This window comes from Octodon degus, unplaced genomic scaffold (genome assembly GCF_000260255.1).
Source record: "Octodon degus isolate 3935 unplaced genomic scaffold, OctDeg1.0 scaffold00028, whole genome shotgun sequence".
NCBI lineage: Eukaryota > Metazoa > Chordata > Mammalia > Rodentia > Octodontidae > Octodon > Octodon degus.
The window spans coordinates 11817415-11828078 of NW_004524604.1; positions in this window are offsets into that span (position 1 = coordinate 11817415).

Sequence of the window (10664 nt, forward strand, 5' to 3'; positions counted from 1 at the left end):
CTCTGGCCTGTGTCCACCAACACTTTCCAAGAGACTTCCAGAGCAGATCTCTCTCTCTCTCTCTCTCTCTCTCTCTCTCTCTCTCTCTCTCTCTCTCTCTCTCTCTCTCTCTCTCTCTCTCTCAGCTCAGGCCTCATCTTTCTTACCCAGCTCCCCTAGGTCTCTCCCTCTCAGGCATCTAGCTCCCCACATAAAAATGTATTTTCTGGCTTCATTTATAACTTTCAAACACAAAACATTTACCTCATCCTGAACTTTAATTTCCAAATGATGTATATTTTCTAGTATCAGCAGTAACAGGTCTACAGGTCGCCTATTTTATCAGGCTGTTTTCTATCTCATTTTGTTCTTAAAAATTAGTTTCCATTCTTCTATACCATATTTGGGTCAATGTGAAGGCACAAAATGAACTTTTGGAGGTAAATGATGTTACTAATTTTGGGCATGAGCCTATCTCATTTTCTTCTATCCAAATTAGTGAAACTACATTAGGGCCCTGTTTGGATCTTGCTGAGTGTGTTCAGTTTACTATAAAAAGTGTAATAGAATGAATGGCTTGAATAACAGAAATTTACTTTCTCCTAGTTCTGAAAACTGGAAATCCAAGATCAACATCTTAAGAGGGCTTTTTTCCTCTGAGGTCTCATTCTCCAGTTTATGGGTGACTGGTTTTTCTCTGCGCTTTCGCATGTGCTTCCTACTTTTCTATCTGTCTTAATCTATTCTTCTTCCAAGGCTACCGGTCATGTTAGATTTAGGTGCACTTAAACTGACCTAATATTTAACTCTGTCTCCAAAAGAAGTGACTTTCTGAAGTTGTGGGTTAGAACTTCAATATGTGAATTTTAAGGGATAATTTCAGTTCATAAAATGAATATTTTTATTGTCTTGACTGTTTCGATATTTCATGTGCACTCCATGAGCATGCCTCCTTCCTCCCTGTATACCAACCAAACAAGAATTTTTCTTTTATTTTTGAAAGGGTGTCTCACTATATAGCTCAAGCTGGCCTTAAACTCACTGTGGCGCCCAGGTTGGCCTCACGGTGATCCTCTTGCCTCAGCCTCTTGAATGCTGGGATTACAGGTGTGCACCACCAAGTCCAGCAGGAACTTGCAAGAATCACCTGAAAGCAGTCCTGACTTTTAGGTTTTGGGAAAAGTTGATGAGGATAAGTCAAGCAAATCCTGCTCCTGGGCGCAGGTCCATGTTTCTCAAACCCACATTTGCTGGAAAGGGTTCACATGACAGTGATTACAATGCTTCCTCCATTTAGTCACACCGTCAAATTTTCTTCCTGTAAGGAAAGACATCAAGGTAACTGCCAATGTTTGCTATTCTATTCCCTGACTCATCCATACAGGCTAATAATGTTCATTTCTTATCAAGGAAAACCAGAATAGGATCTCTTTATAAGCAAGTAATCTGAAGGCATTATTTTTGTTATAATTAAAGCACCAGTTAATGTTTCAAATATAGACTTCTGAAGAATTCTTCCTCTCACTTATTATAACATGTTAATCATTTAGAATTTTTTTTTTATTTTTTCCATAATTTTATTGAGAAACAAATAGCAATGAGACAGTTTCAAATCAATTTGGTAGGACAGTTTCAATAATTAACACATTGCATACATTCTTCCTAGTGGTTAATTACTGTACAAGATGCGGACATGATATCCTATTTACAAACACCATTAGAACATATCCCTCTATTCATTAAGAGAATGTAACTATATATCTATCCTAACCACTTTGAATACACAGATACAAAATGGACATTCATCTGTACCCCTTTTTTTTTTGTTAAGTTTCGTTATTTGAATATTATAGGTGTGTAAACTCAGCAAAACATTCTAAAAGAGTTCAGTAGTCCATAATAGTATTGGGTCTTCCGCTTGACTGGCAATGTCAGAAATTGTTGACCGGAATCCCCTACAGCTCAACATAACAGCATGGCTTTAGTTCTTATATTACGTTTTTACACTTTTTTGCTGGTTGGTTAAGACCAAGGTAAAGCAGAACCTATGCAACAAGAGTTGTAGCTTTTGGGTCTGATAAGGTCAGTGAAATCCCCTCAGGATTTATCCTGAGTTCCTGTACCTCAGATTGTAGAACCTTTGTCAGTGCAGCCATGTGGATGAGTCACGGCCATTGCTTGGCCAATGTGCTTTCTATGAAAGCCTGAGAGACATTTAGAACTTTTGCTTATTCACTCATCTACAATAGCCTATGCATTTTGTATTTTTATGTCACATTTGCAGTTTTTTTTTTAATTTGGGTATTCTGTTTGAAGAAATCTTGAATTCTAGTCTCCATTTCTGCATTTCCATTAGCTATTAACTACACACTTAAGTCATGAAACAATCACTTTTGAACATCACTTGCTTATATTCCTTTTTTAAAAACCTTATTTACTTATTTGCTATATACTCTCACCACACAATTTGGACATGTTTTGATCCTCCTGTCTCAGCCTCCCCACTGCCAGGATTACAAGCCTGCACTACCACACCCAGATGCAGTAGCAAGCTCCGCATGCGACCAGCATAGCATGTGGTACTGGGAATGGAAGCTGGGTCCTTGTGTTTGCCAGCCAGGTGCTTAGACCACAGAACTATCTCCCTGGCCCAGTTACTTGTATTCTTAATGAACCTTCAGAGTGTTTTACAGTGTCAACCCAATTTGTAATTTAAAGAATTAAGCCATGAAAGTATTTTTTATAAATTATGTTTTATGAATTCAATGTAAATTGGTATCATTACAATAAAAAGACTATAACACAAGTTCTAACATGAAGTGCCAATGATGAGTGAAAGTTTCATTGTAGGATTGGTTTAACTGATTATTCTCAGGAAATACAAAGTGATACCCTGCCTAATGAAGCACCTCACCACACAGTCCTGTGAGGTTGCCCCCACACTCTGCTAACCTGCATTCCACTTGGTGCCTCACTCAACTTCCATATTATTGCCAGTTCTTCACTTGGCATGTTACTTCATGCTCAGTGTAATGATCTTAGTCCTCCAGGCCTTTGTTGTAGAGTTTCATTAAGAAGAGTTCATATTCTCTTCTCTATCATCTATCTATCTATCTATCTATCTATCTATCTATCTATCTATCTATATGTTTAGGACAGGGGCTACAGGGTCTCACTATGTAGATCAGACTCATTGCGATCCACCTGTATTCAGCCTCCCAAGACCTGGGATTACGGGGGCACACCACTACGCCCAGTCTCAATCACTGTCTCATAACACCCTGGGAGTGGGGCCTGCATTGCATGCCAGGGATCAAACCCTGGCTGCTGCGTTTTCCTAAGCAGGCACTTTAATCCTCTGAGCTATTTCTCTGGCTCTTTATCTCTTTAACAATGCAACTATCACTCACTTTTGGAAGAGATGCTACGGAATGCTAGTCCTAATTTCTGCAGTGCCTTTCTTTCAAGGACTCCTATATTTTTTAAATAAGCATAAGTACAAAATATAAAATATAATCAAGTATTATAGGGAATGTATAAATTAAAACAAATTTATTACAGCAAAAGATACATTACCATTGATCACCCTCAAAATACTACCCTCTTGCTTTGAAAATTTATTCTATCATCCTTACCACTTTCTGAAACAGCTTTGAAAGACTTGTATGTGGGTATGCATTTAGTATTTTTTGAGACAGGATTGTGCCATGCAGTTCAAGCTGGCATTCAACTCACTTTGTAGCCCAGGCAGGCCTTGAACTCCTGAGTGCTGGGACTGCAGGCATGGGCCACCATGCCTAGCTGAACATCATTTTATGTGAATATCTTTAGTTGCCTCAACATTCTGAATGGATTCAGAATATATGCCTTTCACAGTCATTTTGACTTTATGCAAGAGCCAGAAGTAACAACGTCCCAGATTCGGTAAATAAGGTGGATGAGAATGTACCATAACATTTTTATCTAACAGAAATTGTAGTAAATGTTTTCAATCCATTCAGGATCTCAAAGCAGCCATGAAAACCTTTCTCTAAAAATGACTTCCATAACTATTCCAAAAACTGTTCCAAGAACTGGCATAAGTGTGTTTAAAGCAAGGACTACTTTGAAGGGGATTCATGACAATGAGTCTTTCACATTAATAAATGTTCTTAAATGTTTTCTTTATTTTTTAAATTTTTATTTATTTATTTTTTAGTTTGAGGGGTTTTTTTGATAGGACAGTTTCAATAATTAACACATTGCATATATTCTTCTTAGTAGTTAATTGCTGTACAAGTTGCAGACTTGATATCCTATTTACAGACACCATGAGAACAAATCCCTCTATTCATTAAGAGAATGTAACTATATATCTATCCTAACCACTTTAAATACACAGATACAAAATGGACATTCACCTGTATCCCTTTTTTTGTTATGTTCCATCATTTAAATATTATAGGTGTGTAAACTCAGCAAAATATTCTAAAAGAGTTCAGTAGTCCATAATAGTATTGGATCTTCTGCTTCACTGGCAATATCAGAAATTGTTGACCTGAGACCCCTACAGCAGGATGTTTGATATTCAGACAGATAGTGAGGTTAAGCTTAACAGCTTAGGTTGTATAGTAATAACAATAAGCTTGTCTTCTGGATGGATAAAAACCTAAGTTTGCAGACCAAAATTAGAGAAAAAGGAGGGCCGCAAGGAGCTAACATTTTGGCCCTAGCCTTCCAAGGTCAATTAAGACTCAGGACATATGAGAACTTGATTGTAACGTCATGTAACTCGGTAGTGCCCCAAATTTTCGGATCAAGGAGATTATGGGGCCAAAGAGGAAAGTGATCGATGATGTAGAGTGTGCCTAAGGAGAGTCACATGGAGAGAAAACATTCTCTCAGGCTTTCACAGAGAGCACATTGGCCAAGCAATGGCCGTGACTCATCCACATGGCTGACACTGACAAAGGTTCTACAATTGGAGGTACAGGATCTCAGGATAAATCCTGAGGGGATTTCACTGACATTATCAGACCCAAAAGCTACAACTCTTGTTGCATAGGTCCTGCTTTACCTTGGTCTTAACCATCCAGAAGAAAAGTATAAAAATGAAGTATAAGAAGTAAAGCCAAGGAGTTACACTGAGCTGTAGGGGACTCAGGTCAACAATTTCTAACATTAAATGTTTTCTTTAAATATTAGCGGTAGACTGGGAGGTAGCTCAGTGGTCTTAAGTGCCTGTCCCTAAATGTAGGGACCCAATTTCCACCCCTGGTATTGAATGCTGTGCCAGCCCCAGAACCCAGGCACACCATGCCAGTCCGAACCAGGCTTGGTGGCTCATGCCTGTAATCCCAGCACTGAAGAGGCTTAAACAAGAGGATCACTACGAGTCCAAGCTGCGTAGTAATACTTTCCATCAAATAAACAAATTAACTTTAAAATTTTTTAAATAAATAAATAGCAGTATTTTTATCACACTTTGCTTATATTGATTCTTATAATGGTTGGAATTAAGTAATAACTGACAAGGATAAACTTGTATGCTAGATCTTCTATTTAACAAATTCTAAGCAATTAAAATTATAAAGCTAAACCAACAATTACCATGCTAAATCAAGCAAAAAGCAAGCATATTGAAAACTTCTAGGGATGTCTAGATGATGGAAAAAAGGAATGAAAACAAAATAATGAAAATAAAGTGCCAGGAAGAATAAACATCTCTTGACAAATGATGAGATTCTTGGAAGTCTTACAATACTCTAATAGTCAACAAATGACTATAGAAAACATCAAGGATAGTCTTTGGCATATTTTTACAGCTTTCATGAGATCATGCTCAACAAATAACTATGAAAATATTTAAGATTTAAGGATAGAGTTGACTATCTTCCATAAGAAAGCCTTTAAACTTAATCATAAACAAGTATGTTCTACATGTAGTTAATTGAGCCAGCCAAATAGCTCAGTGGATTAAAGCACCTGCAAGCAGGTGCAGGGGTCAGGGGTTTGATCCCAGGGCCTGCAGTGCAGGCCCCGCCACCAGGGCACATTGAGATGGAATTGAGACTGGGCGTGATGGCGCACACCTGTAATCCCAGCTCTTGGGAGGCTGTAAACAGGTGAGTCCATATGAGTCCGATGTAGTAGTGAGACCCTGAACACCCTGTAGACCCGTCCTTAAAATACTAAATAAATAAATAAATATAGTTCATGGTTTTTAGCTGAATACTTCTTATTCCAATCTGGAAATTCTACAGTTCAAATCTTGTTTGTTTGAGATCCAACCACAGCAATATTTCTATTGATCCTCTTTTTATGCAGGAATGGATCTTAACAGGAGATCTACTCAACAGTACTGTTTGTGATGATAATGTAGGTTTATCTCCTGTCAATTGTCTATGTCAGCAATTCTTTTTGGTTTTTGTTTTTTTTTTTTTTTTTGTTTGTTTGTTTTTTTTTTGGTTTTGTATTTTAGGGAAGGGTCTACAGGATATTCAGGGTCTCACTACTACATCTGAATTGTAGTGATCTGCCTGTTTACAGCCTCCCAAAAGCTGAGATTGCAGGCATGTGCCACCATGCCCAGTCTCAATTGCCATCTCAGCATGCCCCAGGGGTGGGCACGACAGACCCTGGGATGGAACCCTGACGCCTGCTCCTGCTTTAGGAGCTTTAATCCACTGAGGTATTTGGCAGGCCCTTGTGTCAGCAATTCTAATCCAATCTAAGAATTTACAGTCCATCTCTGTATGCAAGATTAACATAACTCTAGCACATATGCCAGGAGTGTTACTGTCAGTTATCAGGCTTTCTTTTATGGGCACTTTTGAGATTACCATAAATTTGTAATGTAGGTATTAACCAAATTTGCAGTGGAAAAAATGTAAGCTTAAGGAGAACATGTAATTTAGGAAAGGTCACACTGACAAAGGTGGTATACCTAGACCTGAATGATTCCTAAATTCTGTGCTAAAGAGTTGCACATATCTTATAGACATCTTGCAATCACTACTAGGCTATTTCAGTGATTGGAAATGCCTTCTGCATGAAACAACAAAGTGAAGGTAATGATGAAGCTTAGACTTTATTATTTATTCATATTTTTAATTTACTTTTTTTATTTTTATTTACTTATTTTTGCAGAACCAGGGATTGAAATCAGGCCCTTGAGCTTGCCAGGGAAGTGCTAATTCTACTGAGCCATCTCCCAGACCTCTTTTATTTTTCTTTTGCACTGATTATATATCTTTGGTCTGTTGTTTTTATCCTTGTTTTCTAACAGAACTTTGGAAATGAAGAACTTTCATAGCTTTAAAAATTTACTATCATTTTTATAAAATTATGCTAGTTTTTGTTTCCATTTTAATTATTCTTAGCTTTTTCAGTCATCTTCCTGTGGTAAAATTCCAAGCTTACCAAGATTACATTTTATCTTGGTTTCAACTTGATCTATCTTTTAACAACCTTCCTTGGGTGTGCTGTCCAGAGGGCTCAAACTTTCAGCTGAAGTTTGGATTACTGAAAAACTCATACATCTCTCAATATTAAACTTTTAGAATTTTCCAATTAATTGATGAAGACAAAGCAGAAAAGCAGATGCTAGATTTTTTTTTTTTTTTTACAGATTTTACAATCATGGACCCTTTTAAATATATTTGATATCAACTCACCACATATTTGTACATTTATATTTGGAGATGGTATTTCCTCTACTAGTACTCATACGAGTCTCAAAATTTTACTTTTCACTCCTAATTTGTAATGCTGCTTCAGTCTACTGAGAGTTCTTAAAACTTAACTGTGCTCCCTAAGATGCTAGCGATTGCTTTCCATCCTGAGGAGTCCATGCATCCACAGAAGAATTTTAAATAATCATAGAAATTGTTGACAAAATAATGCTGATTTTGGCTAATAAAAGTACAAGAAATTGAAACACTCTTAGAGAGTATTGAGTGCTTTTTATATTCTAAACAACATTTTAGAAGAGTAAGTATTACTACATTTGGCCTTCAAAACATTTCTGTGTAGTAAATACTACTTTTCTCCTGTTCTTTTTAAAGTCTTATCTAATAATTTTATACTCCTTTTAAATTAAATTTTTAAAAAAGGACAAGGGAATAATTTCAAGCTTTATGGAAATGAAGAGTTAATGTTTTAACTGTTTGATCAGTCTTATATGCCTATATCTGGTACTCCGAGTAACAAATTTGATGATAAAAATATGTACTATGACAACCATTGTTAATTTCCTGTTCTTGTTTTGAAGTTCTGTATCACCTTTATTGTCTTATGGTGCTTTGTTTTTGTCTTTGTTCTTGTTATTTGTTTTTGGACGTTTTTTTTCTTTAAAATAAGAAAAAAACTGAGATGAAGCTAAAAAAATAGTCAACCATTTTAGAGTGTATAATCAGTGTCATTTTATGTATTCGCATTGTACACCCACCAACCCTTTGAAATTTCAAAATTATGTATTAAATCAAAAGACTACCCCAACCCTTAAAATATCATTCCTCAACTTCTCTTCCACTGTCTTATAGAAGTCACTAATTTACCTTCTGTCTTTCTGCATTTGCCTATTCTGAATATTTTATATAAGATGAATAATAAAATAGTTTTCATGTCATTTTAAGTTTGCTTTAGTTAGTGTTTTGGAGGTTTATCCGAAGTGTAAGATATGTAATTCCTTTTTTTTTTTTTTTTTTTTTTTTTTTTTTTTTGCGGAACCGGGGATCGAACTCAGGCGCTTGCGCTTGCCAGAGAAGCACTTATTCCACTGAGCCATCTCCCCGGTCTCTGTAATTCCTTTTTTATGGATTGATAAATTTATTTGGCATATTCATTCTTTTATGATGGATTATGGAATTGAAGAACATACTTATTATGAATAGTGCTGCTATATACAATTTGATTTATGAAATTTGTTTATGAATGTATGTCTTCTTTTCTCCTATATATTTATCTAGGTGTAAAATTCATGGATTATATGGTAGTTCTTGCAATTTTGTGGAACTGATAAACTATTTCCCACAGTGGCTATGCAATTTTACTTTTTCAATAGCATTATGTAACAGTGTCAATGTTGTCAAACCTTAGTCAATTTCTTTTGCTGTTTTTCTCCACATGTTCTCCAGCACTTATTTTTATTTTAGTAGGTATAAAGTAAGTTTCCCCTGGGCTTTGATTTCTATTTCCTTAAGAAGCGATAATGTTGACACATTTTCATATAGCTTAAGCCTATATGTTTATCATCTTTGGAGAAATACCCATTCAAGTTCATTCTCCATTTTTGCCTGAGTTATTATGTCTTTTTGTTGTAGAGTTGTCAGTATTCCTTATTTGTTACAGATATGAAATCTTTACTAGATACACTTTATAGACTTTTATTTAACATTTTTATAATATTCTTTGACATTGATTTATCATTCTTTGGTTATTTCTGTTTCTAACGTTAAAAATTAAGTATTTATTGTTAAATAAGTGATAGCTACTCCTATGTTTTCTTGTAAATTTTATGGATTGATCACATATGTTTTTAACACATTTAATTTTACATATGACAGGAGGAAAAGATCAAATTAAATTATTTTCTTTCTTTTTTCTATTTTTAAAAGAACAAAAAATCTTAAAATTGGAAATGACACAGAATTTAGCTAAACGAAATGATAGGCAGTCAACAATGATTGTTATATATTGTTGTTTTAAAATTAGTTGTTCTGATTATCAGATATAGGCATGCGAAATTGGCAAAAAATTATAAAACATTAAAAAGGATCAAACTTCATTCTAAGGCTTTAGTTGTAGCTTAGTGGTAGAGCAATTGAACACATCCAATTGAACACAATTGAACACATCCAATTGAACACATCCAAGAGAGCATGTGTTAATTTCCTGCACACCAATACAAAAACAGAACAAAAGCAATCAAAACAAAGCAAAACCAAAACTATTTCATTCTTTGGCATGGGTGTATCTTATTCTTCTAGCATAATTTTTTCAAAAAGAGCACACTGTCCAAATGGAAGAGAATTTATGCTTTTGTCAAGTTCAGCCATAGATGCCCATTTATTTCTAGAAAATTAATTCTGTCCAATATTTATCTTATGCCAGGACCACAATATTTTGATTGCTATAAATTTATAGTAAGTTTTAAAATTAAAATGCATAAGTCACCTAACTTTGTTGTTTTCCTTTGAAATATTAGTTTAACACTGAGTGACCATTTTAATTCCATATTTTCAATACATATCAGCTTTTCAAATTCAGCAAAAAACGGCCATTGGAATTTTAATAGGGATTATGATGATTATATAGGTTATTTTAGGGTAGCATTACCATTTTCTTAGTTTCAACCATTAATGCATGTTTTATTTACTTAGGTATTCCTTTTTATTTTGACATTTTTCATAGCTTTCTGTGTACAAATATTTAATATCCTTAATTAAACTTTTTCCATTTTTTTGTTATTTTGCCTTTTCTTAACATCATCATTGGGTTATTTATCTCTTTTGCATAGAAACACATTTGATTTTATACCCTGTAATTAGTACATTAATTGATTAGCTTTACTACACTACCATTTTTATTTTTCAGTTTGACTTTTCATCGTTTATTTACCTGTGGTTAAGGTTGATTTGAACATACCAAATGAAAAGATACAGAATTAAACATTTTATGTGTTAAATGTCATCTTCACAATATAT